At 44.0% G+C, this 25,405-nt stretch overlaps 1 pseudogene; it reads right to left on the bottom strand.

Annotated features, from left to right (window-relative positions):
- Positions 1 to 19,526: 19,526 nt before the first annotated feature.
- On the bottom strand, positions 19,527 to 22,890 carry LOC105920576 (annotated as a pseudogene).
- Positions 22,891 to 25,405: the final 2,515 nt, after the last annotated feature.

Raw genomic sequence — 25,405 nt, 5'->3', positions numbered from 1 at the left:
ATTTTTTAGAATCATTACATTGAGCTGGTAGTATTTAGGGATACTGAGGAAAATACAGGGATATGTGGAGGTAAACTGTCTCCCTGCACTGTGATTATTCACAAAAACTCAGATTTAACCTGATTTAGGATAAACTATTTGTTGGATGGTTATAGTTAGATGTTGACTGCATGGGTTGATTTGTCACAGGAAAAACTTTTGGGGAATAACCCAATATTGGTCACAAATATATCTCTAAGAGAGTCAGGATGCAGCTGTCAAACCATGCCCATCAACCACCAACATGGGACCGTAATGAGACTACCACCATGTGCCTTAAGTGTGCCCTCTTCAACTGTTCAACCACCAAGTGTGTTCCTTGTGCAGATTACCCCCTAAATGGCAGCCTGCACTTGGGTTGATTAAGGAAGCCAGGGTGTCTGGCCTTACCTCAGTATATTATAAACTAAACATTGGTATGGAGTGGCCTAGATCATGGTCATTAATCTGCTGCAGGCATATTTCCCAGACAGCCGGGAAACATAGTCCCTCCAGCAAGCAAAGTGGTAAAAAACTGCTAATGTGTAGAGCATGAAAAGGAAAATGGAAAATGTTCTTTGCACATACTAAAAGTCTGTCAGCATCATGATTACTTTCACAGTAATTGAGATGTTGCAATTCGTCAAAATCCAGGTTTATTCTATGGGTATATGTGTTGTGGAGAGTGTAGGAGGGTTTTTATGCTGGGTGAACAAGGTATAGGCAATCATCACTATAGCCCTTGAGCTTATTTAGTGAACCCCCTGCCAAGATGAACTTTGTGCTAGCTTTACACCTAAAAGGGCCAAAATTGTAATTAGCACATTCAACCACAAAAACACTTGCTTGTTGCAAATGCCCCTATCCTTATTTACATGTTCGGTATTTTATGTTAAGGGTTTTGGTCTCATCAACAGAGGGATATCTTGTAGGTCTCATCCAAGTGAGGGAAAGCCAACACCTCAACAGCTACCTGAAATCAAGGCAACAAATAAAAGCCAACTCATTTGTGAGAGGGACAGTAGAGAGCAGGGCAAGGAAAGTGAGGGAAGCAGAAGGGTGGGACTTTATAGCTTTATGACATTCCTAAATAGATGGAGATGGGGGCTTGGCGGGAGGAAGTGGCTTCTGATGTTCAGCAGTGGTCCCAGAACCCCCCTTTCATTAGAGGAGTGACCCATAAAGGAGTACCCCGAGCACCTGACTACCGGTCCAGTCAATGCCACCCCCGCCCCCTTTTCCTTCCTCTCTAACTGCTGCCTGCCCTATAAAACATCTGGCGATGGTTCAACTGAATATTTCGGCTGAACTCATAAACAGTTTCTGGTCTAATGCAAGCCAGAGGGTGCTGTGACAGCCCAGGCCAGAACAGCTCTACTGCTCACACACATGTGTCACTCAGCTGGTTTAGTTCAGGCAGCTTACTCTTGCATTAGATTATTCAGCCCACAAATAATACATCAAAGAGACTGGCAGTAACACAAACACAGTGGGTCCTATTCCAGGTGACACTTATGGGGTCCTTCATTGGTCAAGCGACGTATGAGATTGGTCCAGCAAACTTCACACAAAGGCTTGGAACTTGATTGGGTGTCCACTTCTGTTGAAGGATACAACAATCCGGTGTATGGTTAAGTGGTCACTCTCACCAGACAAAATATATCATACAAAAATGTAGTATCTTATGAATGGAGAAGGGCAAAACTCAAAGAGATGTCTGTCCATATTTAATTTAAGGCAGGCTGCAGTTGAGGAGGCTGGGGCAGGGACGATCAAAGGCCAAAAGTGTGCTGCTGTACCTTCTAACCACTTAGCACCTTTTCACTGCTTTTGATCTGATAATTAAGAGGCTACTCTGCAAGCAGGTGGTACTGATGAGTGTTCTGCCAAACCAACAGGCGAGTGCATACACTGTCAAGGTCCTGATGTATAAATGTAGATCCACAAAAGCAACAGATGTACAAAACCTCCAGCATGTCCATTTCAAGTATGGCTAAAACACTAGCTATCTATGTGGGAAAAAAACAAACACTCAAGTAAATGATGAGGCAGAGATGAAAGTCATAATAGCCCAAGCTTGGTGAAGGATGTTGACTGCTGAGTGTTTGGAGAAGAAACAGGGTGAGGATTGTAGGACGCTGGTGTGTGTGTGTGTGTGTGTGGGGGGGGGGGGGGCATATTAAGGTTCCCTGTCCATTATTGAATGTGATGGGCTATGAGGGCTCCAAGGTGGATGTAAAAGAAAAGATTCCTGTTGTTTTGCAGGTTACAGAGGAACAGGAAGCAGAGGTGTGCACACCATGTCATTACACAGGCTTTGAAGACAGCCCTCTCCAAGAGAAGAGACTAAGCATTAAAACACAGCTTTGGAGAACACTCTAGAGCACTAATGACAAGGGTAGACAGGGAGGAACACACAATCTACTGGGAATGAAACATCTTTTATCACAGCAGACTCCACAAAAGCACAATACTTAGTACCTATTTTTCTTTGATGAACAAAAATCCAAATTAAGGTTTAGGGTGAAGCAAATCATGTCTCTGGGTTTGTCCACACATAGCCGGATATCTGAGATAACACACAATTTTATGCATTTTGACCTTTCATTCACATAGAAGCTCTGTTTTGCATCACTACAAATGATTATTTCTGTAACCTCTCAAAAAATTAATTTGAGAAAACCCCATTTTTGTGTTTGCATGTGTATTTGGCAGAATAGAGTTTTAGAATTTGATGCATCACAGTCTGCAACAAATGATGCAGCGCTGACTTCATGTGAGCAACCATTGTTATTTACTTGGCCATGTAGTGGAGGAAAACTAATGCTATCAGAGAGGTGCTGATTTCTAGGTTGGTGTTGTGATTAACTGTTTAAAATATGTGTCTAATCAATGTTAAACTAGACAAATTCACTGCTTCAAAATTACCAGGATTTCCGAGTATTTATTTCCAACTCTCATTACCCTGACAACCACAAATAATTTCCTATCTTCACCTTGGTATCAAGACTTCAAAGTAAAAGCACATGGAATGTTATAAACCTTACAGTTGGTTCAGACTCTGTTTGCTTGTTTGTTTTTACAAGCCCGACTGCCCCAGTACATTGGGGTGCAAAGAAGAAAGAGCACTTTGAGATCAGCTGTTTTACATCAACTTTTCCTGGCAATATGGAGAGATCATGTGGTTGTTTTGAAGGATTCTGGTTACCTGACATAAGTTAACTCTGCTGTGCTCATATGCGTTTGGTATTTTTAAAACAATGCTCAGTGGGTTGTTTGTGCAGGATTGTGTAGATTAAAACTTTTTTGAAAACAATCCCAAGTGTAATATATATTTTTTAAAAAGATGCCGTTGAGATAAGGGGCTTCCTACCCTCATCTATGGTCACGAGCTTTGGGTCGTGACCGAAAGAACGAGATCCCGGATACAAGCGGCCGAAATGAGTTTTGTCTGTGGTGTGTCTGGGCTCTCCCTTAGAGATAGGGTGAGGAGCTCAGTCATCTGGGGAGGACTCAGAGTAGAGCCGCTGCTCATCCACGTCGAGAGGAGCCAGTTGAGGTGGCTCGGGCATCTGGTTAGGATGCCTCCCGGACACCTCCCTGGTGAGGTTTTCCGGGCAGGTCCCACTGGGAGGAGGCCCAAGGGAAGACCCAGGACATGCTGGAGGGACTGTGTTTCCCGGCTGTCTGGGAACGCCTTGGGATTCCCCCGGAGGAGCTGGCCCAAGTGGCTGGGGAGAGGAACATCTGGGCCGCTGGCTGGCTGGCTGGCTGGTGTGGGATCCAGTAACATATGATAGATAATATCTACTTTGAGAGTTAACATGAACTGCTGCTGAAGATGACCAGTCTTATCTACCTGGATGTTCTCTGGAGGACTGAAACGCTTCAGTCAGTGACGTCAGTCTGTGGGACTGGGTCTGTCGGGGCAATCAGAGAAGTTTTGTCTCCTCTGTTTCTGTCGCTCGACGTTTTCTTGCTCATGGTTTTTCACGTGCTTAGATAAATTAGTTGTGTTTCCACTGAATTTAACAGGCATTTTACAAAACATAAAGCTTGATTTCATTTGCGGTAATAAAATATAGCTAAACAGCGCTACTTTCCATCATCATGTTTTTGAGAGAGAGCTGAGTGGGCGGGCCAGGCTGAGCCTGTGTGCTGATTGGCTGGCGCTGCTGAGCCATGTACCAGAGGGGAGGGGGAGCAGCAAAGTGCCGTGACACAGACAGCACACGTGCTGACTGCAGCAGACACCGAGACATTGGCGAAGCTAGTTTTGGGCCCCCCTCTGTCCTGGGCTCCTGACAACTGACCCGTTTGTCCCCCCCTGTTGGCTGGCGTGCACCCCAATATAAAAGGTATAACTCTGCCCCTAGACACATTTTGAAAAATTATACCAAAGTGGGTGGTTCCAATAGACACGGGGCTAATTGTGGGGATGAGCTGTATGGTGGGGTTAAGCAGGGGCTGTGGTCAAGATGAGGGAAAGTGACATGTTGAAACATCGAGAGTGACCAGGGCGACATCTGGTGGTTTGTCATGGAACAGTCTTTTAAGGTGGAGCATTTCTCACCCTTCTAGTCACTGGAGGTTTAGGGGGGCTTTGTGGAGCCCAGCGGGGCTAAGACTTATCAGTTTGAACTGCTGGCTCAAGGCCCTGACTCAGTAATGCCTGAAGCCAGATCTGCCAAGGCTGTGGTGTATATGCTGGGTCCAAGTGCAAGCCTCCAGACCCAAGGCAACTCACTACACTACCAGTGGCGGAGCTAGACTTTTTTTCAAGGGGTGGCCAAAGGGTGAGCAAGGCTTTATCAGAGGGGTCCATATACAAATTATGAACCTAAGGAAACAAATATTTTCTCACACACACTCAAATTAAAATGGTTTATTTAACAAAGCTTTGCCATGACCAAACAAGAGATTAAACAGCACTATGGAACAGTGAACATGTAAATGTAAACCCAAAGCCCAGAATATGACCAAAAACAAATTCTCAAAAATAAATAAATAAAACTGGCTCCAAATAGTAAACTGCAAGACAATAACACCAGAACTGACCAGCATTACACTGGTGGTATGTATAAAGGTTTGAGAAACACTGCTATGGTCAAATATGCATTGAATGGGAACAACATACTGCAAACTCAAAGCCAGGATACATTCAAGAGAGCATAATTCTCCGATTTTGGTGGGAAGAAGCAAAATGTTTTACAAAGTCATCCATGCTGAGGGTATGTGCCCTCCTTGACTCAACACTGAGAATACCAAGATGACTTTACCTGTCATCAGCCATAAATGTTCTAAGGTGGTTTTTGATCAGTTTTACAGCAGAAAAACTTCGCTCACATGACGCAGTACTAACTGGGATAACAACTGAAATCTTACAAAGTCTAAACAGCTCATGAAAAACCTCTTTATAAGGTTCCAGGAACACAACAAAGTCAAGTAAAGTAGAGGGTCTCTCTAACCCACCTTTTTCTCTCCTCAGAAGAAGCCGTCTGGTTTGGTGAACCTCATGTTTAAGATCTTCTAGATCTGACTCAAATGTCTGTCCAAAAGCATACAGTGTTTCCTCTTTCAAGAATATTGGGCTTTTTTGGACCAGAGACTGAACCCCTAGCATTATCGCACAATTCTTCAGTGAAAAACGTCTCTCAAGCTCAGCAGTAAGACAGTCAAGTATCTGATAAAAGACACCTCTGTTAAAATCCTCATTACTTTGGTCACTGTGCCTCTGTCCTACAGTAGTAATTACCAGTGAGTCCAAAAACCTGGAACTGGCCTTAGGCTGTCTCTTGCTGAGTGGCAGGGTGCTTATTTTGCAGCGTTCTACTAGTTCTTGAGTGTCCCTCAGTAGTTCACCAAAGCAAGCTTCACTTCTGTAGCTTTTCAATGTGTCTGTCAGGGAGCCGACTAAATCTACGGCTTTTGATAAATCAAGATTGCTAGATTGAAGCATGTCAGACAGGATTTTGATATCCCCGAGCACTTTACAAAATGTAACTAAAAGTGCTATAAACTGAAAATCAATCTGAGCCAAAAGACCCTTTGCTTCCACTTTTCTATCCCCACTGTTATTTTCAAGGGAAATATCTTGCAGAAGCCTCAAAACCGCTGGAAGCCTCTCTGTCACATTGCGACATGCCAGGTATCTACATGCCCACCTAACATCTATTAGTCTCTGGAGCTCCCTAGGCTTCTCTTGTGGATACAGCTCTTTTTGGACAGCAAGCCACTTGGTGTGAACAGCAGAACCAGTTTCAAATTTATAAATATTCTGAAGAAGAGAAAAAAAGTCTTCAGCTTCAGGCACTGACTTTACCACATCAACAAGAACGAGATTCAAACAGTGCGCGTTACAGTGTACATAAAATGCAAACATGGCATTGTTTTTTAATGCGTGCAGCAACACCTGAATGCTTCCCACTCATCACAGAGGCACCGTCATGACTAGGTTGTTTCTGTAGTCCAGACCATGCTTCTCCAGACACCCCACTATCATTTTGGTCAGACCCTCAGCATCCAAGCTTTCTGCCGACTGAAAGTGAAGGAAACTTTCATGTATGGCACCACTGTAATAGTAACAAACTACTAAAGATATTTGTTCTTTCTTTGCATTGCCATGTGCATCTAACCTTCTCTGCACAAAGGGGTCATGCTTTGCAATTTCATTCAAAATGGTTAAAAAATTGCCTTTATTGTCAGAGTCATCAGACTCCCTGTGACCCCTTTGTGCAATCTTTTGAGCTGCTGTTAATAGTAACAGCTCAGCAACTGTTTTAATGTAGTTTTTATTTTCTTCAACTTTCTGTTTCTACCCTCATTTAAAGCATCAAGAATATCTGTTACACTCAATGGCCCTTTTGAACTCAGTCCAGGCATACATTGCATTTATGTGCTCATCTGATTTTGAATGAACTTTAAACCCAGCATCCTTAAACAAGGCTTTTTTCCAGTTGAAAAACCCTGCTTCAGATGTGAAGGTGAAGGATGATTCAGTATAACTAGGGAAGGAGAAATGCCTGCATGCAAAACAGTAACTGGCATTGTGAGATACAGAGTACTCAAGCCATGGATTGTCTTTGTACCAAGAGCTGTTGAAAGCCCTTGTTCTTGTTCCATGCTGAGTTCTTGGGAACTTTGACAGACATGGCTGAGCTGGACCTTCCGCTCTAGTTCTTGAGATGTCTGGAATAAATATTAGGTAATTATATTAAGTATTTTAAGAGTATTTTTGGGCAGACATCTCAATAAGTTAAGTTGTAATTAGTGAAGTTTCTGTAGCATAACATGGGTAGTGTGTGCCTACCAACTGGTCCTTTTGGTGTGCAATAGGTTGTGCTGGGTGGGGGGAGTTCAGTGCCATTTCCTTCTGCTTCACTGTCTTCCTCCCCAGAGTCGGACTCTGAATCTATATCACCCTCATCTCTCTCTGGAACTTAATAGTGAAATGCATAAACAGACACAATAAAAAATGCAAAAAGCATCATGCAAACCTTTAGAATTAGGCTTATTGGATTTTACTACTTAATAACTCTCTGTCACAGCCTCTAACCTGCTGGTGATGCACTTGGGCCTGGTTTCTCCTGGCTGGCTTCTCCAGGATGGTCACTGCCGCAGGGTACTGTCTGGTCCTGGTCTGGCCCTGGTTTTTGCCTCTTTAAGAAGAACTGGGAGATATTCCCTTTTCTCTTCATTTGGGCTCTACACAAAATAAGACTTTTCAAGTAGGGTTGAAAAGTATTTTCAATGTCAAATTTGTTTGGCCAACCACTTATGCAAAACTGCTTCAGTTGTTGCAGAACTGCATCCTTGTCCTGGTGCATTTGTATTTCTTTGAGTCTCTTCTCAGTAGCCGGGATGCTTGCAACTATGGCGTCTGCGTAGAGGTCAATCTCCTCCTGGTGAAGATGATCCCTAGAATGTGCAACTGGTGCTCTTGATAGAACATCTGCAGTGGCTATTTCCTTGCCTGCTACATGTGAGATTGTGAATGAAAATCTCATGAGTCTCATTCTCAAACGCTGAATACGTGGAGGAAGTTCATCCAGAGTTCTTGAGCCGAACAGTGGAACAAGTGGTTTGTGATCAGTTTGAATGTGAAAGTCTTTCCCAATCAAAAACTCTGCAAATCTCTCACAAGCCCACGTTGTAACATAACCACTATGTTCTTCTTTTGCGTAAAGACATTAAAGTAGGAAAAGGTAACAAACTGTTGGATAGAACAGTTGTTGATTTTTCCTTTATTAAAATGATTTCGAATCTCCACTGATTAAAACTGATGCTGGGCAAGTAGCAAACGGGTGAATGTAATTAGTGGATAAAAAGGGGCGTGTGCGCGGTGCGAGAGGTCGACAGGTAAAAAAAAAGAAAGACGCACACGCTCAGATCTGTGCAGAGGGAGATTTATGTTTTGTTTTGATTAAGTGTTAGGAAATAGATAACACGGAAATCAAGGTTCATCCCAGCGCCACAGACACGTGTATTCTGAAACCTGATTGGAGTTTGGAGCTAGAAGATGCAACCCGGTGCAAAAGGACGCCGCCCGAGGCTAGAGACGCTACCAAGGGGAAAGAAAGACGCGGCTGGTGAGATTTGGACTTTATTTTTCTTTTTGGGGATTTTTAGTGGCACCACTCTTTTTTTCCTATCTTTTTTGGATGGGATTTTGACGTTTGGATTTTTTCTTTTTGAACGGGACTTTGGACTCGAAGGGGAAAAACATATTCCAAGGTTTTTGTTTTGGTTTTGGAGCATATGGAACTCCGTTACGGACTTTATTCTTAAAGATAAAAGGATCGGAAAATTTTGGATTTTTATTTTTTTGAGTTGCTTTGCTGAGTCAAATAAGTGTTTGGAATTAAACATAATTACTTTTGGAAGGATTTTTTTTGTTATTGAGCTATTTATCCATATAACCATCATTATTTAGTATTATTATGACGTTTTTTAATAAATAATTGTGGTTAAAAATCAACAAAATTCTTAATGAGTGTCTAGTTAATCACTTTATTTTCAAATTAATGGTGTGGCATTTTTTACCTGATTTCCTGTGACAGATCCCCGTCATATTGTAAATTCTGCTTTTAATCAAGCATGAATGTTACAAAATGGTGGCCAGTATGGGGCCCAGGATAATATAATTTCAGGTTTTGTGCTATATTAGAGGATACCCTTAAGAGAATCCTGTCGTAGATTTGATTATTTGTTTTGAGTGTTTGTTTGTTTTCCAAGATGGATAACATCACTTCTCAATCACAACCTGCTGAGGAAAGAGATAGTGGTCATGATGAAGAAGAAAAAGGAGCAGGTCTTTTTGTAGATCAGGAAGAGGCAATTAGCAACAGAGGGGGAGAAGCCTGGGTTACAAGGAGAAATCCTGTGGAGGAAATAACTTCTCTGATTAGCTCACTTTACATATCAGATAATGAAGTTGAAGACAGAGAAGAGGACCAGGAAGAAAACCTTAATATGTCAGACATCAATGGGTTTAGGAATGATTTAACCAACATGGGGGTTAGGATTGGCTCACTAGAAGAAGATTTCCGGGCGTCGGTAGACAGTGCTTTGAATAGGGAGCAAAACATCAGGGCATATATAGATAAAAATGTTGAGGCCCTGAAACAATATATGAACACAGCCTTTCAGGAGTGGGAAACTAAGGTAGTAGACTGTTTGCTGTGACGAGATGAGAAGTGGAAGGCTGAGATAGAGAGGTTGAAGCGCGCCAGACTCTTTACAGCTGTACATTCCCTTGATAGTGTCAGACCAAGTCTCACTGTGCCATCTGACCATCTCTACTCTACCATGAAACATACTGTCCCTGGAACATCGTCTCCACCTTTAGCCCTACCGGTTCAAAGAGCACCACAAGGAAGCCTTGGACCTTCACACCCCCCAAGGATGGATCGAACTACATTCCTCCAGGAGCAGTTCCAGTCATGCCATCAACAAACTATGGGTTCGTAGACCTCCCGGCATCGGCCTCCCACCTAACAGGTCCTACGTCAAGCAGAACATCTGTAGTTTATTCCAAACCCCCTGTGCACATGGAGTACCCTACATTTGAGGGTGCAAGAGAGGTTTCTTATGTCTTAAATTTCATTGATCAGTGTAAGACATTTCTAACAGTAAGGCCCCTGTCTGACCCTGAATTATTGGGAGCCTTAACAGCTGTCTTAAAAGGATCTGCTCGGTACTGGTGGAGTGTGGCTAAAAACAAGATACACAACTGGATTTAATTTAAAAATGCCTTTTTCACTGCCTTTCTACCTCCAGACTATCTGACAGAGGTGGGAGAGAAGTTAAGAGACGTGGTCCAGTTGCCAGAGCAATGCCTGAGAGATTTCGCCTTTGAGTATCAAGCACTGTGTCTAAGATGGAAGCCAGACATCAGTGAGACAGAACTTGTGAGGAGGATTTTAAACAACTGCAATCCGAAGATAGCAGGCTTCCTGCGAGGCACAGTCAACTCTATGGATCAACTAATAAAGGTGGGATCCCAGGTTGAAAAAGACTGTGCTGGTGTTAAAATCTACTGGGGGAAAGTGGATCAGCACAAAGCCAAAGGAAAAGGCCCAGCAAGACCTAAGGGGAATCCCAGAAAGGCAGCCGACTCTGTATCTGTTGTTCAGCGAGGGCCTGCTTCCTCCCTCCTTCATGTTCCCATAGAGGTGCGCGGCAGGATGTATAACGCTGTACTGGATACAGCTTGCACCTATTCCCTGATGAGACATAGTCAGTGGAAAATAATTGCACGAGAAGGTGAACTTTTGAAGCCTGCTGACAACCAGAAGTTTGCACTTGCCAATGGCAAAACCTATAGTGCTTTGGGGAAAGCAACAATCATTTATGGTTGGCATGAGATGATGTGGTCTCAGAGACCTTTGTGGTGGAGGATAACAACCTCACCTTTCCCGTCATCCTAGGTCTCGACTTTTTGACCAAAACTTCTGCCATTATCAACCTAGGTGACCACACCTACGGGGTAAATGGACCAAAGGGTTATACCTTTTATCCTTTTTCATCTTCAGCCGATGCCACATCACCTGTGCATGCTAGTCCTTCTTCACTTTATCTGATCCTGGCTCTGCCAAGGGAAGAGGACAACATACCTAACATAGAGTCGTATTTATCACAGACACGACATCCGCCAGAAGTCCAGAACCTTTTGAAGGCCTGGCCATCTGTATGCTCAGGGATTTTGGGTAGAACATCTGTGGAAGAGCACAGAATAATAACCACAGATGAAATACCCATTCGCTGTAGAGCTTACCGGGTGTCTCCTTTCAAGCGACAAATAATAAAAGAACAGATTGAAGCAATGCTCAAAGATGATATCAGAGAGCCATCTCAATCTTCATGGGGATCTCCAGTTGTCCTTGTTCCTAAGCCAGACCAATATTTTCGATTTTGTGTGGATTACAGAGCTTTGAACACTAAAACTCTACAAGATGCGTATCCCATGCCCATCATCCATGAGTTATTGGAGTCGATGACAGGAGCAAACATTTTCAGCACCCTGGATTTGAAGTCTGGATATTGGCAGATGACAGTGGCAGAGGATAGCAAAGCAAAAACTGCTGTTATAACCCCATTCCGTTTTTATCAATTTAAGTGCATGCCATTCGGATTAAAAAACGCTGGTGCCTCCTTTCAACGTTTAATGGAGAAAGTTTTAGGAGATCTACGGGGAAAGATCTGCTGTGTGTACATCGAGGATGTGATTGTTTTCTCAGCCTCTGCTGAGCAACACTTGAAGGACATGGACATGGTATTCGCAAAGCTCCACTGCGCTAATTTGTCCCTCAACCTTAAAAAATGTAACTTTTTACAGAAAGAACTCAAGTTTCTGGGACACAGTGTATCAGCGGAAGGTGTTCAAGTGGATCCAGAAAAAAAAAACATGCCATTACTGTTTATCCGACTCCGACTAACCAGAAAACTCTTCAGAGATTCCTTGGGATGGTAGGCTGGTACCACAAGTTTATTTCACACTTTGCAGAAATAGCTACACCTCTCTATCAACTGCTTAAAAAAGATGCTAAGTGGGACTGGACAGTGGACTGCCAGCGTGCTTTCATAATGCTGAAAAAAGCTTTGGGTGAATCACCCATATTAGGACAGCCAGATTTCGAGTTACCTTTCGAAATCCATACAGACGCCAGTGATGTTGGTCTGGGGGCCGTCCTAGTCCAACCAACTCCTGATGGAGAAAAGGTTATTGCTTTTGCTTCAAGATCATTAAAGGGAGCAGAACATAACTACTCTACCTCAGAGAAGGAATGCTTGGTAGTTGTTTGGGCAGTAGAAAAATGGAGATACTTTGTAGAGGGTATTAAGTTTACCATTTACACCGACCATGCTGCCCTAACCTGGGCATTCAATTGCCCCCGAACCAGTTCTAGGCTAACACGTTCACTTGTGCGCTTTGGAACCACCACCATAGGTGCACACCATTCTGTAGGTTGCTCCACCTTGGAGATGACTCCTTGTTGCTCCATTTGATTTAGCTCCTCTTTTACTTTTGGCAGTAGAGGGAGAGAGATACGCCTGGGTGTTGAAACTGAAAATGGTTGTGCTCCAGGTTTGAGAACGATGTTGTATTCTCCTTTCATTGTGCCTAGTCCTGAAAAGAGCTCTGGAAACTCCTTTTTAATAGTCTCTTTAGAGTCCAAAGTAGTTACATCAAGCCTTGCAACTAGTTGAAGTGCTATCACTGCTTGCCTACGGAGCAAAGGTGTATTTAGTCCTTCAACCACATAAATGTCTTCCATTACGTGTTTGTCTTTTCTTTGCAAAGTAGCTGTGAATTTTCCTTTTACCTTTAGTTGTGATCTACCTGGCCCCATGAGCACTTTTTTAGTGTTCTGTAGTTCACTGTACTGTCCCTTCTCATACATATGTGTTGGGACTGCAGTCACATCAGCACCAGTGTCAATTTTAAACGCTGCACTCTTATTGTAAATTTTTATTTCTGTCATCCATGGACTGTCTGCAGAATCACTTGACAATGTTCCTAAAAATGCAATCTCCTCTGAAGATGCATCTTCTGAGACTGCTGCCACATGTACTTCATGCACTTTCTTTGATTTGCACACCCTTGCAAAATGTCCTTTCTTTTTGCAGTTATTGCATATGACTTCTCTTGCTGGACATTGGAGAAATGCGTGACCTTTTGCGTCTCCTCACCTTGTGCAGGGTCGGGTTTTTTTAAACGTCTGATTCGGCTGCCATTTGTTTTGTTTGACTCTGACTCCCCCTTGTGGCTTTGAGTGCACACTGTCGAGCTGCGTATTCACGACTTCTGCCTTGAAGTTCGTCTTTAATAGCTCTTGTTGCTTCTTAATGAGTTCAGTCTGTTTAACTTTTGCGACTGGCAAAAGTTAAACAGAGTGCCTGGCTGGCTGCACCCTGAACATTTCCTGGCTCCTTCTCCTCCAGTGCAGTCCTAATTAGGCATACCTGTCAGGCTGCAATTAACCATGACTGGCTCCACCTGCTCACCTGGCTATAAAACTCACCATAGTTTGTTCCTCGTCGCCAGCTCGTCTGCAGTCTTCCTCAACGCAAAGCCTGTCAAGTCCAGTTTGCTTCAGTCTCCTTTATCTCCAAGCCTGTCAAGTCCAGTTCTCGTCTGTCACGTCTTGCTTCTCGTCTGCCAAGATAAGTACCTGTTATGCTGCACTGCTGGAGTTTTGCTCCTTCATCTTCGTTGTCCAGTAGTCTGCAGTCCTGGTTCTGCAGCAGCCAAGCGCCTCCCGGACTTCTCTCTGTTGCCCTGTGGGATTTACTGCAGCATCGGCGCCCAAGGAACTCTGTTGTGCTCCGTTTGGAACTTCTGTAGCCCCAGCGTCCAAGGAACTCAGTCGCTGGTCCATCACAGGGCTTTAGCAGTCGGACTCCAGATCCAGTCTGTCATCTCCAGTCCGATCCAGTCAGCCAGCTCCTACACCCTTCAACTCCCGTCCAGTAAGTGACTCTGGTTCTCAGCATCCACTACCCACAACTTGCAATAAATTCTCAAAACAAGCTCTGTGTGTGTGTGTGCTCTATCCGGGTTCATGTAAGATAAATCATGACAACATTGAAGTTGAAATAATTGCACACCATGCCACAAAGTGGCCTACCTGCTCTCTGTACTAATTCTCTTGTCTATCTCTGATGCACCCAGCAACTGCAGAGTCATCTGAGTATTTCTGTAGATGACAGTAGTCAGACTTGTGCTAGAAGTCTGAAGTGTACAGAGTGAAAATGAGTGCTGAGAGTACAGTCCCCTGTGGCGCTCCTGTGCTGCTGACTACCTGTTTAGAGACATAATACTTCAAACTCACAAACTGTGGTCTGTTTGTCAGGTACTCATTGATCCAGGCAATTGTTGAGGTCTCCACCTGAGTTTTCTGGAGTTTCTGGGTTAGGGTTGCCTGCTTTGTCTAGATGACATTTGTGTTTGTTGAAGCAGGTGTATCAGAATCAAGTTTATTGCCAAGTAGGTATGCACTTACAAGGAATTTGACTTGGAATTAGTGCTGTCAAACGATTAAAAATTTTAATCGCATAATGTCTATAGTTAACTCGAGATTAATCGCATATTTTATCCTTTTATTTCTGAAAGTGTAATAGCCTGTTTGGGCATTTTAATGTGCAATTTTGCAATAAATGACACTAATAAAATACATGCTTGTACAAACTTTTTTTTTTTCAAGCACTTTTCAGAATTGGAATGAAAACATCCTGGTGCCAAATGTTAAACTCTGGACTATAATCGCTAAATGACTAATCATGACGCCCTGATGTTTACACAGTGTGTAAACAAATGTGTAAATAAATACCTGTTTTCATGCCGATATATATATTTTTTTGCCTCTTAAACAAAGCTAGACACGGTGTTATGCATAAACATATAAATTAATAAAAATTGTACATTTCAATAAAGTCATAAGTTTTGTTCATTTCTTCACTCTCTCTCTCACACATCTAATTCTGAGCTTTCACACCAACAACATTACAGGTCATTCCAGTCTTACACTTTGCTTGCAACTGGGCAGGGGCTTAGTACCCTGAATGAGACTGTTTAGTAACTCCAGGTCCTTCGTTTGGCAACGTGATTCAGCCTTAGTTTGTCAAATACAGAGAAAACAAATTACGAAGCATTAAAGTACGGTTTATGGGTTGGGGTTTCTGCAATTTTATCAATGTGTAAAAGCTCATCTTCAGAATCAATGTCTGATAAAATAGTGATCTGCACCATGTAATCTACTTTCAGCAGTTATCACCGGTTATTGCCCCGTAAACTGCAGAAAATACGTGCAGAGTTGCTCTGTCTGCCTTTACTACCGTCGGCTCCTATGGCGGAGGGATATTTCAGCTGGATACACTCAAATGTAATGCAGGCAGGTCTCATAATAACCGCTGTTTCATCACTTATTTTAGAGCCCAAATAAGCGATTTCACTTTCAGAAACGTGCCCAAAAAAACCCGCAACCCGTGACTCATGAAATTTAGAAGCGCTTTTAGAAAAAATAAGCCCAAAGTTGCATGTGTCCGAGGGTAAAAGAAACCCTTCGGGGCGGGTGTGTTTTGCTACAGTTTTCTAGCACTCTTGAAACTACGGAAAGCGCCGAGGGTAAAAGAAACACAGTCCGGAGAGCGCGGCGGGGGAAAAAAACATTAGGGAACGGTGTGTGTGTTTTGACGAGCGGCGACAAAAAAATTGTCGCCGTTAAAATGGGTTTGCGTTAACGCCGTTAATAACGCGTTTAACTGACAGCACACATATATATATATATATATATATATATATATATATATATATATATATATATATATATATATATATATATATATATATATATTATTTAGCTAAATACACAGTAGACTGTGCGTTATTGTAACACAGAAGGTCTGGAGATGCTATGATGGTGTAGCTTTTAGGTCCTGAACGGGGGAGGGAGAGAGACAGTGTCAAGTGTATGATGGTGTCTTCAGCTCCAACCCCACGGTGACAAGCAAACTGCAGGGGGTCCTGATATGTGTTCATTTGCTTACCCAGGTGGGCCAACAGGAGTCTCTCCAGGTACTTCATGATGTGGGATGTCTGGGCAACTGGTCTGTAGTGTCATGGTGCAGCTTGACATTTCAGGGCACTCTCAGCCTCCCATACTGCTCCAGATCCCATGCTCCACTAATCATCTACACCTGTCAGCCACTAATCAAGCCAGGACTCTTTCCACCTGTCATCACTACTATTTAAACCTCCCTCAGTTAGCTCTTCCCTGTCAGATTGTACTGTTTACCTCTGCTAACTTCTGTTACTGCTGCCCACCTCATCCAGTTCTCGTCCAGCCTGAAGTCCCTTCATCTCCGCCTGCCTGCTGTGGTTTTGGTTCTGATCTCACTCCGGTAATACTGCTGGGCTAGTTCTGGTTCCAAGTCTCCACTCTGCCGTGCTGCTGTCAAGTTCTGGTTCCTAGTTTCCACCCTGCTGTGCTGCTGTCAAGTTCTGGTTCTCAAGTCTCCATTCTGCCGTGTTGCTGGTCCTGCTGCCTCCATGCTCTGGCTCCGTCCAGCTTGCCAGCCCCAGCCACTAACAGCCTCCTGCCTCCGTCTGGTCTGAACTCTGGTCTTCATCTTCTACAATTCATCATCTTCAATAAACTCACAAAACCGAACTCTGTGCGTGGTTGTGTTTGGGTTCATCACAAAACATGACATGTAGTCGTCATTTATAAGTGATAGGTGAGTATTTTTTTGGTACCGGTACCTTCTCTTGGGTCAAACTTAGATTCAAGAGGTGCTGCAGAATCCCACAGAGCTGCTCTGCACAGCTGAAAACAAGCCCACAGGGTTGTTTTGAAAAAAAGTTTCAAAACAACCCTGTAGGACTTCTTCAGCTTCCTGTGACCAGTTTCTCGCAGCCATTTTTGTTACAGGTAGTGTCTTGACAAGGGATTTATAATCTGAACAAAGGAAAAACAAGGTTGCGATCTGATTTACCCAAAGGAGGTCTTGATTTGGGAATATATGAATCCTTGACATTTGTGTAAAACAAATCCAATGTGTTGTTTTCTCTGGTTTAGCAGCTGACAAACTATTGGCAGTGTAGAAGAGAGTGAGCCATGATTAAAATCACCAGATGTTGCCACAAAATAATTGGGGTATTGTATTTGTATCCTGGCAACAACTACTGATGACATCACATACATTGTTGGCAACAGCTTGGGTGGAATGTAAACAACCACCAAAACAACCCTTGCAAATAATATGGATGAAATATTACTGCCAATAGTTCAATGTGTGCACTTCAGATGACACTTCACAGTAATGTGTGCTGGTTGACACCATCTGTTGTTGACAGGCACTGCCAATCTAACTCTTTTTCTTTTAATGCTGCTCTTTAAATCTGTCTGCTCCTATTGCCCAGCAGATAGACTTTGGAGTCAGGGATATGATCCTGAGCCACGTCTCAGTAAAACACATCATACTGCATTCCCGATTTGAGAAGTTGGGCAGTTTGTGGGGCAGCTTACGGATGGGGATGAGCTGGCAGGACTTAGAGAACCGGTCGACTACTGTCAGCATTGTTGTCATGCCCTGTGAGGAAGGGAGTCCAGTAACGAAGTCTACAGCAATGTAAGACCAGGGGCGTTTGGAGGGGCAGTAGGAGGTTGATTGGAGGGTTTGTTCTGGGCACAGACAGGAAAGGCACGGACGTATTCACGGGCATCTTTACTCCATGAGGGCCACCAAAACTGATGAGAGACCTGTGACTGGGTTCTGTAGATTCCAGGGTGCGCCGAAAACTTCGAGTCATGGCACCAGCACAGAACATCAGGACGAACGGATCTGGGGACATAGGTTAATCTGGCTGGCCCGGTACCAGGATCCGGATCTAGCTGTAAGGCCTGGTGTATGCGATCCTCCAAGTCCCAACGGAGAGCTCCAAAGGTACAGGTGGAAGGCAGATCTGGCTATAGTTTCTGATGAACCTCCTGTAGAAGTTAGCAAATCCTAAAAAGCGCTGCAACTGCTTTCTAGAGTCAGGGGTCGGCCACTCTACAACGGCCTTGATCTTACTTGGGTCAGATCTGACTTGTCCGCCTTCTAAAATAAGTCCGAGAAACGAGACAGAGGGCTTGTAAAATTTCCATTTCTCGGCTTTCACAAACAGGCGGTTCTCGAGCAGGAGTTGCAAAACTAGACGTTGCTGGATGGGATCTCAAGAGTAAATCAAAATGTCGTCTAAATAGAGGAAAACAAAAACATTCACAAAGTCCCAAAGGACATCGTTCACAAGGGCCTAAAAGACAGACGGGGCATTACAAAGCCCAAAAGGCATGACGAGATGGCCAAGGGGAGTCTTGAAAGCCGTCTTCCACTCATCCCTCTGATGGATTCGGACCAGGTGATAAGCATTGGGCAGGTCAAGTTTGGTGAAAATTACCAAATCCTAGACAGGTTCTAAGGCAGAGGACAAGAGAGGAAGAGGATACTTATTTTTAATAGTGATCTGATTTAGCCCTCGGTAGTCAATACACGGACGGAGGGATCCATCTTTCTTGCTTACAAAGAAAAACCCTGCGACAAGTGGAGAGGAGGAAGGACGAATTAACCCTGCAGCGAAGGACTCTCCTATGTATTTTTCGAGCGCCTGATGTTCCGACCTCGAGATGTTATAGAGTCAGCTGGTGTGTAAAGGAGCACCAGGTAAAAGGTCGATGGCGCAATCGTAGGGGCGATACGGGGGTAGGGAACTGGCCTTACTTTTACTAAAAACCAGACGTAAGTCATATGTATCGGGCACCATAGTAATGTTGATGGAATCCTCCGCCTTTGGAAAAGGGTTGGACGGATGGCGAATAGGAAGAGCGGACTGGCTGACAAGAATCTTGACAAAAACTATTTACATATATAAATCAAGCAGAGCACTGTGGCAAAAACGATAATGTTCCACTTGTGAGAGTAAAATCTGTTGGGCTCTTTTTAGCATTAAGACAACAACTCTTATTGCCACATTGCCAGACAGGACACTATATAAAAAAGGAAGAAACATTGACATGTAACACTGCTCTATTTAGTTTACCCTAAAATCCATCAGTAGTGTTTACTCATTTTAGCCTAAAATATTTAGGCTAAAATATTTTAGGCTAAAATGTTTAGATTAAAAAACGAGAGTATTTTCACCCCTCACGTAGTAGCTCAAGGAAATATTTTAAAGTTTTTTTCCAGCTTCTGGCAAAATTTCCTTTGGTTTATATTGAAGGAATTCCTACACTACATCCAGAATCAACATTTCATTACTTTACTGTAGGTTTTTCAATATAGACCTAGATGATAAGGCATATGGAAAGTCCTGAATTGAATGAGAAAGAGAATCTATAGAAAGAGATAAAGGTAATGCCAAGGGGACCATCAAAACTCGTCAAATATACCAGTTGAATTGAAGTGTTGATCCTGTTGATTTAAACCCTACTTCAAGCCTTGAAGAGGCAACAACACTTAAACATAGTTCAGTCCCCAATATTTCCCAATATATAACAATATATTCCTGTCATTTTTCTCAATCCATCTTTCAGCGTTTCCACAGCTCGCTCAGCTAGTCCATTTGAAGCGGGGTGATAGGGAGCAGACATGTCTGATCCCATTTTTCTCCATAAACTCTTTGAAATCATCACTGGTGAAAGTGGGACCATTGTCTGTCACCACGGTGTCTGGTAAGCCGTGTATGGCAAAGATGCTTCTGAGCTTATCAGCGGTGCCGGCCGCTGTCATCTTTGACATGAGGTGTGCATCAAGCCATTTTGAATGTGCATCCACCAGCACCAGGAAGGTCTGGCCCATAAACGGACCTGCAAAATCCAGGTGAGGCCTGGACCAAGCACTGCCAGGCCACTGCCACGGGTGCAGTGAGGCTGCCGCCGGCATCTTCTGGTTGCTTTGGCATAGTGAACATTTCCTGACCCTCTCTTCTAAAGCACTGTCCATCCCAGGCTACCACACAAATGACCTGGCCATGCTTTTCATTCGAGAAACATGGGCATCGTGCAGGGCATCCATCACCTGTGCCTGCCCTGGTAGGGGGACGATCACTCTGGAGCCCCAGAGGATACAGCCATCCAGAACACTCAGTTCTGACTTGCGCTTAGCATATGGCTTGAATCTCTCCTCTCTGACTGCCACTGGCCAGCCCTGCATCACCCACCTCTTTACTTTTGATAACACCGGATCCCTCTCAGTCCATGTTTTGATCTGCTTTGCGGTCACTGGGGTGTTTGCCCGTCTGTCCATCAGAGAAACTGTCTCTGGTGGGAAAACAGTGTGGCCTGGAGTGTCAGGGAGTGGTAAGCGACTGAAAGCATCAGCATTTCCATTTTCCCTACCTGCCCTATACACTATGTGATACTGGTATGCTGACAGGGTCAGTGCCCACCACTGGATTCTTGCAGATGCCATGGGGGGGAATGCCTTTTAACTCACTGAACAGCCCCATCAAGGGCTTGTGGTCTGTGAAAATTGCAAAACGGCGACCATACAGGTATTGGTGAAACCGTCTCACAGCGAATACTACCGCCAGTCCCTCTTTCTCGAGTTGTGAGTACCCTTTTTCTGCTATGGTCAGTGTGCGTGATACATAGCTAATGGGCTTTTCAGTTCCATCCTCCATTCGGTGTGAAAGGACCGCCCCCACGCCGTAAGGGGACGCGTCGCAAGACAGGACGACCTCCTTAGCTGGGTCAAAGTGATCCAGCAGTCGGTCTGAATGCAACAGTCTCTTTACCTGCTGGAATGCCTCTTCTTGGGCCTGCTGCCATTTCCACGAACTGTCTTTGTGCAGCAGCTTGTAGAGCGGGGCCAGTACCGTGGAGGGATCAGGTAAGAATTTACCATAATAGTTGACTAACCCCAGGAAGGACCTGAGCTCTGCTACATTCTTCGGGCTCGGGGCCTCCTTTTTCGCCCGCACCTTCTCTTCCACTTCGGGACAGACCTTGAGCCGAAATCCGGTATGTGACACTTTGAACTTGGAAAACGCACTTACTACGCTTGAGGCGCAGTCCCGCCTCAGACAGTCTCCTCAGTACCTGGTCAAGTTTCCGCATATGTTCCTCCTCCTTACTTCCTGTGACCAAAATGTCATCCAGGTACACTGCTACATGCGGGAGGTTCTGAAACAGGTTGTCCATCGTGCGTTGGAAAATACCTGGGCTGGATGCGACACCAAATGCCTGGCGGTTGTACTTTAACAGCCCTTTATGCGTGTTAATGGCCACATATTGTTTTGATTCCTCATCTAGCAGAAGCTGTTGGTACGCATGACTCATATCCAGCTTGGTGAATGTCTGGCCGCCCGCTAACGTTGCAAACAAATCCTCCACTCGAGGTAGAGGGTATGTGTTGAGTTGGGAAGCCTGGTTAATTGTCAGTTTGTAATCCCCACAGATTCGCACTCCACCATCTTCCTTCATCACCGGTACTATGGGCGCGGCCCAGTTGGAGAATTCCACCAGCTCGATCACCCCCGCTTGCTGCAGCCGCTCTAACTCCGCCTCCACTTTAACCCTCATGGCGTATGGCACTGGACGTGGTTTGTAAAACTGAGGTTGAGCCTTGGGTTTCATGGGCAATTTCACTGTGGTGCCACGAAGGGTGCCCAGCTCATCCTTGAAAACATCTGAGTACTTGGCAATTATGTCTTGCACTGCTGTCATGTGTTTCACTTCTCCCCAGATGTTCCCCCACTGTAAGCGAATTTTCTGTAGGATATCACGACCCAGCAGACTAGGCCCCTCCCCCTGGAGCACTAACAGCTTCACTGCCGCTTTCTGTCCTTCATAATCAATGTCAACCTCAATTGCTACAATGATGGAAATGCACTCACCCGTGCATGTTCTCAGTTTTACGTCCGACTTTTTTAAAACAGGTGCTTTTGTTGCTTTCTAAAGTTGGTGATATGTGTTTTCACTCAGCACAGACAATGAAGCCCTGTCATGTCCACTTGCATTTTCAGATCAGCACCATTCACCTTCAGTGTAGCGTAGATGGGCTCTGCCCTGGGCTGGCTGATTGCATGAAGATTGAACATGTTATAAGAAGACTCTTCCTCTCCCTGGGGCTCCTCCTCTTCTTGCAGGTGATGTGCAGACTTGTTTTGCTTTCCACCCCATTCCGTCTTTTTTTGGCTATGTGACCCCTCTTCTGTCACAGTTGTGACACACAGTCTTTGAAACCACAGTCAATTGCAAAGTGTGGGCCCCCACAACGGTAGCACTCCACGGACTTTTGCTGCTTACCCTTCTTTTCTTTGGTCATGTGATGCACAGCGTCAGATTGCGGCGCTCCACCCCTTGCCTGTTGAATATCGTTGGTGTTATTTGCTGCGGTTTCCATTGCCTGGGCGATCTCCAGCGCTTTTTTGTAAGTGAGCTTGGCTTCACTCAACAACCGACGTTGAATACTGTTGTCATTAATTCCACAGACTAATCTGTCGCGCAACATGTCATTCAGGACATCTCCAAACTCACAGTGCTGTGATAAAGCTTTGAGTTCCGCCACAAATGCAGGCACTGACACTCCCTGCTTGCGTGAATGCGTGTGGAATTTAAAACGCTGCACAATCACTGACGGCTTGGGTTTATGGTGGTCTTGCACTAGCTTAACTATGTCCTGGAAGCTTAACTCTCCCGGTTTCCGTGGTGACGCCAGGTTACGGATCAGTTTGTAGGTCTTGGCACCGCATACACTGAGAAGAATTGACCGTTGTTTTGACTGGTCATTTATGTCATTTGCCACGAAAAAGTGCTGCAGTCTGTCGACATATTCCACCCAATCCCCGTCAGCCTCCACATACTCACTGAGCGTCCCGACAGTTGACATGGCTTAAGAGTGCATTTCTCCGTTTTAAAATTCCTGTCTGCTTCACAGTTTTAATCCTCGTCGCCAGTGTAGTAACCGAGTGTGTAGGTGTAAATCCAATTAATCCACACGGAGGCAGGGAACTTGCTTGGTTGTTATTTTACTTAAGAAAAGTCGCCCAACACACTGAACAGTACAACCTGTGAGGTGCCACAGTAAAACAGGTCCCCGGTGAGGCAACAACACTTAAACATAGTTCCGTTCCCAACATTTCCCAATATATAACACTTATGATTGCAAGAAACTTTTGCATCACCTCTCAGAAGCTGGAAAGAAAAGAGACAAAAACAAATTTCACACCTCACCTAGTAACTCAATGAATTATTTTAAACTAAATATTTTAGGCTAAAGTATTAAACTGTTTATTGGTTGATTTTTTTTGTTCTTCAATCCGACCGTTATGTTTAGTAATTTCTGCCACAAGCAGCAGCATTTTGATTTAATCCATCTGAATGCAGTATTTGCAAGCCATACTCCGATTGGATGGAAAGAAACCTGTCTGTGATTGGCTGGTGATGTGGACAGTTTTTGAAGTCACGAGCGCACAGAGTTGAGCGAGCGGAGAAACAGCAGAGTGAGCGCACAGCTGGTGTTGAGCGTGTAAGGATCAGGTCGAGCGCACGAGAGAAGACACGGAACCGAGCACAAGGATAGTGGGTTGAGAAGAGTTTATCAGATTTGAGCACGCGCCAAACAGGTTTTGAGCCCGCGCGTTTGATGTTTAAACGCTGAATACTTGTCTCACTGCACTCTCGGATTGGTTCCTGCACGCTCAAACAAAAGGCACAAATATTGCTCCATAGGTGCTCTGCTCTGTGTCAGGGTTGAGCAGTTGCTCTTCCCTGTCTGCTTGCTGACAGAAGCAGCTCCATGCAGCTTTCAGATACAAAAAACAAAAAAGGCCTCCAGTGAGGAGCCGACTCCCGTCGTTCATTTCAAAGACCCGACTCTAAGAGGCGTGTCATTTACGACCGACCTGTCACTATTTGGCTTGCAGATACTGCTAAATGGTGCGCATCAGGGAGGATTTAGAAGTGGGTATACGCAATGCTGACTGAAAAAAAATGGGTATACACCGTATACCCGTGTATACCCTGGGCTACACCACTGGCTCTATGGTATCTTGAAATCTACCTATCGTGTTGTTGTGTTTCAGAATTCAGTACTGAAGCTGTAAAACTCCCTCTGCCTTTTAGATGAAATACAAGAGTCGTTTTACTATAACAGAAGTCTTTGATAGAAAAACCACATTATTTAGAAAAGGAACCTGGGGTGACCACAGCCAGGTTAATCATTTTAACAGTTTGAACTTTCTCCTTCTCTCTCTCTCTCTCCTCTTTGCTCCTGCTCTGCAACCACAACACCTCCTTTTAAACTCCTGTGGAATTTCTGGCTTCAGTTGTTGTGTTATTTCTGCGTTTGTGATATTAATTTGCTACTCCCTGTTGTAAACCACCCTGTGTCTGGGGTTATGCATCCTGTGTCTAGGGTTACACAACATAAATACAAAAGTATTAGGAAAAATCAATCCAGCCACATAGCATCCAATAAAAGATGTAAGCATCCCAGACAGGGATGTTGATCCAATCAATTAATTTCTTGAAAGAAAAACATTGAAAACATTATCTGTTGTTGTGTCTGCGTGTTATGTGTAATCTGTGTGCACTCTGAGCCTGTCTCTTACCCCCATTATGGTAACAGATAATGAAAATAAATGTTATTCATTCTTGACCAGGGGCTTCACCAGGTATTGGGCTACTGGCAAGGTGCTCACAATGCTTTGCTGGTCTGATTTTTCTCAACTGCTTCCACTCTGGGGATGTTCACCTTAAGTAGACTCCTCTCTGGTAGTGTTGGTGATCTCTGGAGAATCACTAGCCATGGGCTCCACTTTTGTTCTTTTGGTGGTGGGGGGCAGTATGGGCTGGACCTTGCGGGCATGGAAAGTTAACTTTCAGTTCTCCTTCCCTGCTTTGCTAGGGCCAAGCAGGTTTGTGTGGAAAGAAAAGGATCCATAGCAGACCAGTGAGTCCTCCTCTAATTAACACCCTTCAAAAATGAAAACAAAATAAAGTGCTGGAGGAGCCTGATCAAGTTGCAAGCTCGAATTTTACAAAGATACAGTTGCATTAGCTAAAAATGGCTTTTCATGCAAGAAAAACCTCCAGTGTGGCTGAGTTAAGATTATGTTTCAAAGAAGATTCATCTGAATTTTTTTTATCCATCAGAAAACATTTAAGAAACATTTGTCTTCTATTTTGGTTTTCAGCATTGGAACATACATCTAAATGTAAATCTGAGCAGCAGAGAGTTCACTCTTTAACAGACTGTCCACAGACAGTAAGCTTCAGCTAAAAGTGTCTGTCTTTAAACTTTAAGTAACCCACCAAACTGAAAGTGCAATTTTTGATATATTGATTGATATGCACATTTTACAACATTAGTGAATTTATTTTTAATATTTACATGTGTGATA

The sequence above is a fragment of the Fundulus heteroclitus genome, chromosome 12 (genome assembly GCF_011125445.2).
Source record: "Fundulus heteroclitus isolate FHET01 chromosome 12, MU-UCD_Fhet_4.1, whole genome shotgun sequence".
NCBI classification, from domain to species: domain Eukaryota; kingdom Metazoa; phylum Chordata; class Actinopteri; order Cyprinodontiformes; family Fundulidae; genus Fundulus; species Fundulus heteroclitus.
Note: the sequence above shows the minus strand (reverse complement) of the source record. Positions and strands in the feature narration are given on the sequence as shown.